This window comes from Ailuropoda melanoleuca, chromosome 20 (genome assembly GCF_002007445.2).
Source record: "Ailuropoda melanoleuca isolate Jingjing chromosome 20, ASM200744v2, whole genome shotgun sequence".
Lineage (NCBI taxonomy): Eukaryota > Metazoa > Chordata > Mammalia > Carnivora > Ursidae > Ailuropoda > Ailuropoda melanoleuca.
This window is the reverse complement of record NC_048237.1, coordinates 21,845,443-21,853,137: the sequence shown is the minus strand read 5'-3', so window position 1 is coordinate 21,853,137 and position 7,695 is coordinate 21,845,443. Positions and strand designations below refer to the sequence as shown.

At 37.5% G+C, this 7,695-nt stretch overlaps 1 non-coding gene across 1 annotated transcript; it reads left to right on the top strand.

Annotated features, from left to right (window-relative positions):
* The first annotated feature begins 742 nt into the window (after positions 1 to 742).
* Positions 743 to 846, top strand: LOC117797314. The gene has a single exon (XR_004622246.1). It is a non-coding gene; the product is annotated as a U6 spliceosomal RNA (small nuclear RNA).
* The last annotated feature ends 6,849 nt before the right edge of the window (positions 847 to 7,695 follow it).

Sequence of the window (7,695 nt, the reverse complement as noted above, 5' to 3'; positions counted from 1 at the left end):
TTTTTTAATCCTTCGATTAGGTCTCAGGCTTCTAGTGAGCCTATGCCTCTGCACAGTAAACTTCACAAATGTTTCTTCGGTTTTTTTCTGCCCACTTAGGTGGTGGCAGATAGCTAGAGGATGCTGGAGTTAGGTATTTCCTTTCTCTCATGATGATACCCCAGCAAGTCTGACTCCCCCCGTTAAACTAGTTTCTCCTGAGGGCACACCTTCTTAAGAACAGAATGCTCTGAGTATTTCAAAATGTTTCCTTTGCCCCTCCCCCTACAGGAAGCCTGAGGGAATTATTCTCCCATAGTTACTGTAGGAATCTGGTCGTTTCTGGAGATAAATCTCACATATTGTGGGCCCCCTGGCTATGACGGGGCCCCCAGAGCTTTTAACACTCAGAATTGTCCACCTTGAACCTCTAGCAATTTGTCAATTATATTCAGGTTTTCCTACCCTGGCACTGGTTCCCTGGTTTCTACTCCTGAGTTTCTACTCTCTGGAACTCTATGCCTTGTATTTGCCTGACTCTTCAATCTTGGGGACAGCAGTCTGTCCTGTGTTTCCCCTTACCTACAGGTCCAAGAACTGTCGATTTTTTAGTCTGTTCGGCTTTTCACTTGTTAAAGTAGAGTGGCAACTTCCAAGCTCCTTATATGCTAACCAGAGACTGGAAGCCTTAAAATGGATTTAATCTCTCCCAGCATTATACAAGAAAACTTAACTCCTAACGCTGTTAATCAATAGTATCCTTGTGTTCACTTCGGCAGCACATATACTAAAATTGGAAAGATACAGAGATTAGCATGGCCCCTGAGCAAGGATGACACACAAATTCGTGAAGCATTCCATATTTAAAAAATAGTAATAATAGTATTCTTAACTTTGACCTTTTAGCACTCTTCTCAAAGGTTACAGTGAGAGTGAGGCAGGATGAATGCCCCTAAAATGCATTTAAAAGACATGTCCTCTAAACCATAGCTTAGTGGAAGATAGAAGGGCTTGAATGAAAACAGATGTTACAGTTTTCTTCATTTTACTATATTGATTAAACAGCAACTAATTCAGTATTGCCACAATCAGGTTCAGAGTACACGTTCAAAAGAGCTCAAAAACTGAAATTAAAAATGAGCATATTGATCCTTATCACATGACTTCGGACCAAAGACTTCTATCCTCACCATATATGTAAATTCTTATTTCAAGAACACAAGGAGGTCTCAGTTTTCATTATTTTCTAGCACCTGGTCCAACATTCAAAAAGCAGTTTAGAAAACTACGGTTTTGAACCCAAAGTCACCATGGCCATAAACATTGCAGTATTCTTACAATTCCAAGGACATCTTCCTAATCATTCTGAACAGAGAGACAACTCCAAGCAGATTCACTAAGTTAACTAAAGCATGCAAGGAGAACAGATAACTACTGTCATTGTAGTGATTATAGAATGTTTCTCAGAGCCAGAGATTCACTGTGACATAATGTCAAATAAATTTGGAATTCTTCCCACCCTCACAAAATTAGGAAGTTAATTACTTCTTAGTAGGCATTATACTATCAGATAAAATGAGAATAATGATACAGTCAGTGTGTGACAGATTATTCCAGGTAACCCCAGTGCCTGAGACAAAAGAAAATAAAGGTCACGGCCACTGAGGAATTCCATAGCCAGATAAAATAATTGTTGGCTTAGTTGCCGTCATCCTTTAGGCTGATAAGGCAATGTCCTCTCATTAGTTCTGGGCTCATAAATAGCCTGCAAGGATTTCTGGTCTACAAATATCTTCTTTACTCACTTGCTAACTCTTTAGAATTAGACCCTTAAGAATCCATGTTTTTGGCTTTAAGACAGTGACACTTAGCCAAGTCAGTACATTAGAGTCACCTGGGAGCTTTTAAACCGAAAGAGTCTCCAAGCTACAACCTCAGAGTTTCTGATTTAATTTGTTTGGGGTAGAGTCCAAACAAGATTTTTTTTTTTTTAAATGGGGCTGATTTTGGCAGACACAGTCCTTATGTAGGAAGGTGAAACTATATCTGGTACTATGTATGTTAAATAAAGATGAAATCCATAGACACACTGTAGACAAATAGAAGAGAAAGGAACAAAAAGACAAGGCAAAAATTTAAACTGTTGACTGCAATATTTTGCCTAGAATCAACTCTGGGTTAATGGGAGTGCCAAAGCCTGATGAAGAGTAGATGGACTTGGAAAAGTTTGGCACAAGGTGAATTTTAGAAGACTTGTCCTGAAAGTCTAGTTATCATGGTTGACTTCCTTCGGAGGAGTAGCACAAAACTGTCTGACAAGCATTGTCTTCACCATAATCCTTAGCTCAGCAGGTATTTTTTCTACTTCAGATGGAGGAAATTTTCACAGAGACAATAAGTGACCCTACAAAGGTCACCCAACATTTTCTGTCACTCCAACTGGGAAAATAGTAAGTTAAGCTTAAGTAATGCCTTCTTTTCAAAGAAAACTAAACACACATTTCCAGGTGGAGAAAGGTGACGTGAATCATCATCCTCTCTTAGGTCAATTTGCCACTTACATCTACAGATTTAACAAAATGCAAAAGAGTTTATGGCAGACCCCACTTCCATGCCTTAATCTCAAAAGCTCTGGCACTAGTAAGTAAGATTTAAAACCTTTTCAGAGTGCTATAAATGTTTGTGGAGTAAAGATTTATTTTAAAAACATAGCAAAGCTAAACTGCTTCCACAACAAAAGGAACATATTGGCTTTCTAAAATATTACAACTGGTTTCATTCAAAAAACAGGACCATTTAAAGAGATATGTTTAAAATAAAAGCTTTTTTTTTAACCCAAAAGAAAACCTTTACTCCTCTGTAACTTATTTTATTGAGATGCCAATAAAATATAGTGTTCGTTGTAATTTGCAAGTAGGATTTCTTCACTTATCAGAGCATATCAGGGTTGTCTGAACACTTAAAACAAAGTAATCAGGCGTGTTTTATGGTGTTACACCAGTATCAGATTATTATGGCAACATGTTACATATTAAATAGCTCTGATACAAACATCTCATTTAATTTTTCTTTTTTAACAGAAATTAGATTTTGGAGTTAAATTATTTAGCAACCAAATGGAAAATAAGCAAAAATATAAGACTGCATTACCTCTAGATGATGTTGTTAGCAACCAAGATTAATGGCCAGGACACACAAATTACTGCCCCAAGGTGAGCTGCAAGTCCATCTGCTCCTCCCTATTCGATTTCTTGAAGCGATTCTAACTGCTGATTAACCGTGAAAAGTTGTGCTGTGAACCTTTCACCTGACATTCTTCTGAAACAGTTCCTAAGGAGTGCTCAGAACAATGTATATATAATCAATTGCCATTTCAGCAGTGACCTGCTGTCCTGCAGAACAGTGCCTCAAACTGTGATTGTTCAGCTCTTGGGGAGGAAACTTTCTTTTTTACTTTTTATTGGCTAATATACACAAATATATCTACTGGACTGTTTTGAGTCATTTGGTTTGCTTCTCTCATAAACCTTAGCTCCTTAGATGATCAGACCCGGGAGGAGGGCTGATCTGACACCCACCTTATAAGCAGACAGTGCTGGAGGTGGTCTATCTGCGCATGCAGAGCCGAGGCTCCAGAGTCAAAATTTCTTGCTGCTGTTTCTGGCTTCACCAATTAGAAAACTGGCTTTCAGCTTTGACTGCATATAGGAATCACGGGGGAAACTTTAAGAAATGCTGATGTCTGGGTCCCACACGCAGAGATTTTGATTTAATTGGTCTGGGGCGTAGCTTGGGCACTGGAGAGTTTTTAAGTTCCCCCAGGTGGCTCTAATGTGCAGCCAAGGCTGAGAACAACTGACTCAAGAGGATCTAATTAGATATGATTATTCCTTCTAAGATACTTTTAAGACTAGCTCCTCAGGCCCTGGTTGCTTCAGACACCACAGAAGCCTAAGACTCTAAGCCTCTCTGAACCATAACCCCTGTAATACATTTCCATAAACCCCTGATCTAATTCATTTTCCAACTCCTCTTTCACATCCACATGCTCTTTCATTTTGCCCTGGAAAGATCACAATCTGTCATCAGCAAAATTACCTAACTCAGTAACTACAATTAGTTATTACCAATAACTATACTCTGGAATGTCTCAGTTTCTTTATCCCACTCTCCCCAACTAAGATATCGTTGAATGTTCTGTATCCCAACTTCAACAATCACTTGCCTTACTGGGATCTCTAATCTGTTGATATTTTTTTTCTCCATCATCTCCTTCATAATTAAAGAAAAAAAATCCTTACCCTATTTAGATTCCATGGTCCATCATGATACTGTCTCTCTCTCCCCACACTGCAGACTAACTTGGCAAGATTCCAACTATGGTTAACTTCTAATCCTCACCTCTTACTACCTTTACCTGAGCAGCTGAACATTGCTAAAGAAAATTTCAGAGCCATGCTGGTCCCAAGTACATGACCAAAGACATCAAGAGGAGAGGTAATGTTGCCTGAAATTCCATAAAAGTGCCCTAGTAAAATTATTCTCCCATTCTCCTAGACGAGAGATCACCTTTCTCTGATAACATTCAAAACCACATCTTCCTCCCCTCACCTAATATCTTTCCTCTTGATTCTAAAGGGAAAACAGGAACTACAAAGATCAATTCTTTTTCCTTCCACCATCTTATCAAGGTCAGCAATGAACTCCACATTGCAAATCCAAATGTCAGTGCTCAGTTTTCTTAGGGCTCCACCTCTTAATTACTTCCCTCTTCCTGAAACAATTAATGCTTTCTTCATTTGGCCTCTAAAAAACACCCTTCCTCTCTCTCAGTTGCTACTATCTCAATGGCTGTAACTTCTCAGTATCTTGTTGGATTTTCCTCATCTTCTGCAGACCTCTTCTCTTCTGTATCTATACACATTGGCAGGTAATTTTATCCAATCCCATGTCTTTAAGTGTCATCTCTTCCCTGAACACTAGCCTGTTTCCAAATTGCTTACTTATAACATATCTTAAGTATCTAACAAATCCCATACTTAACATACTCTAAACAAAATTATTGATCTAATTATACTCCAAAATATGCTCTTTCCCTAAACCTCTTAATAAGATGGAACTTCCATTTTTCCCAATGTTCAGATCAAAAACACTGGGCTTCTCCTTATCTTGTTCTCTCTATGCAAAATAAACCTAGCACCCAACCACTTTTCATATTATCCAACATTATAAACCTAGTCTCTTGCCATACTATTGAGATTCTTCTTAGCAGGCTACATGTTCCATCTTTGTTCTAATAAGGACAGTGAGAGTGCTATTTTTCAAATGTAAATCAGAACATGTCACTACTTCGCTCAAAATCGTCCAGTGGCTTCCACCCCATTCAGAATTATCCCATTCAGAATCTTCACCTACAGAGATCTGACATAATTAACCCCACTCCTGTGGCTTACTAATGATCTGTCCCCTCTTGGACTTGTTTCTGATCACTCTGACCCAGTCATACCTTTCCTACCAGACTGTTCTTCACATCCCAAGCAAACCACTACCTTCAAGACTTTTTTTTTTTTCCAATTTATTTTGTTCTCTCTTACTAGAATACTCTTTCCTCAAATATCATCCTGGCTGTCTTGCTCTTTTCATTCAGGTTGAAATGCCACATAAGCAGAGAGGCCTTCCTCAATTATACTACGTAAAGGAATCCCAAGATCTATATTTTTACCTTGCTTTAATTACATGTATTTATAGCCCTAAGGCCATACTTACTCATTTATTTCCTGTCTTCCTTCCCCAATCTAATATAAGCTCCACGACAGCAGGATATTATCTGTTTGATTTATTCATTATTTTATCCTCTGAGGCAAAAACAATGGTTGGATCATAGTATGTTCTTAATAATATTGAATGACAGAAGATACAATATCTTCAATTTTCTCATTTATAAAATGGGAAATAATATGTGATTATTATGAAGATTAAATACATTTATGTATGCAAAACACTTGTCACATAATAAGATCTTGATAAAGTAAAAATAAAAATATGGCCAGGAATATGCCACTTTGTGACAAATATGAGTATTATTAGTTATTCAGCTTGAAGTGACAAATTATCCTATGGAATCTGATGTGACTTCAGTTTGCAGTTGAATTCCTGCCATGCATTTCAGCATTGTGTCTCTGGGTTAGTAATTCTCCTTCACGAGTACCTCAGAAATTACTTAAAAAAATAAAATCACGGCATACCTCTACTTAAAATAAAAAAGAAAAATTTAGTTACTTCTCATCTCAAATTCACACATTTAAAATTGCAAATATTTGAGTGACATCACCACAATGGCCAAATAAGACATCCCTTGTTTATATCCTCCCCCCTTGACACCAATAACTTGTTATCAATCCATAGACTAATATGTCTTTTTTTTTAAGATTTTATTTATTTATTTGATAGAGAGAGAGACACCCAGTGTTGGGGGGGGGAGTGGGAGAAGAAGAAGCAGACTTCCCAGCAGAGCAGGGAGCCCAAAGTGGGGCTCAATCCCAGGACACTGGGATCACACTCTGGGCCGAAGGCAGATGCTTAACAACTGAGCCACCCAGGTGCCCCCTAACATGTCTTTATAGGAGCCATCGAATCTAAGTAGCAGATTGTAAAACCTTAGTGCAGTCCAAGAACAAGAAGAGCCATTTTGAAAAGACAGGTCAACACCAAGTCAGCTAAATTGCCAACCATGGTTCTAGCTATAGTTCCAGAAATAGCTCTGTACATCTGACAAATTGGCTATAGACCCATGTGTCTTCCAGCAACCACATTCTAGACCATACAGACCTAACAGACACGTACAGAACACTTTATCTATCTGCAGCAGAATACACATCCCTCTCAAGAACACACAACATTCTTCAGGATAGACCATGATGTTAGGTCACAAAACAAGTCTTAGCAGACTTAAGAAGACTGAAATATACCAAGTATGTTTTCAAACTGCAGTGGTATAAAGCTAGAAATCAATAACAGGAAGAAAACTGGAAAACTCACAAATGTGTGGAAATAACATTACACTCCTGAGCAACCAATAGGTCAAGAAAGAAAGAAAAAGGAAAATAAAAAAAAAATCTTGAAATAAGCCAAAATTGAAACACAACATATAAAAACTTATGGAATGCAACAAAAGCAGTTCTAATGGGAAGTTATAGCAATAAACACCTACAATAAGAAAAAAGAAAGATGTCAACTAAACAATCTAACCTTAGACCTCAACGAACTAGAAAAGGAAGAATAAACTAAGACCATACCATACTTAACATAAGGAGGAAATAATGAAGATCAGAGGAGAAATAAATTAGAGACCAGAAAAACAAAGAAACCAAAAATATCAATAAAACGACCTTGTTTTTTTGAAAAAATAAACAGAATTGACAAAACTTTGGCTAGCCTCACTAAGAGAGAAAACTCAAAATCAGAAACAAAAGAGGAGACATTACAAATGATAACACAGAATACAAAGGATCATAAGAGACTAATATGAATGATTATACACCTGGATAACACAGAAGAAATGGATAAATTCCTAAAAACATACAACATACCAAGACAAAATCATGAAGAAATAGAAAACCTGAACAGATCAATTAATTTTAAGGAAACTGAATCAGTAATTGAAACCTCCCAACAAAGAGAAGTCCAGGACCAGATGATTTCTTTGTGAATTCTACC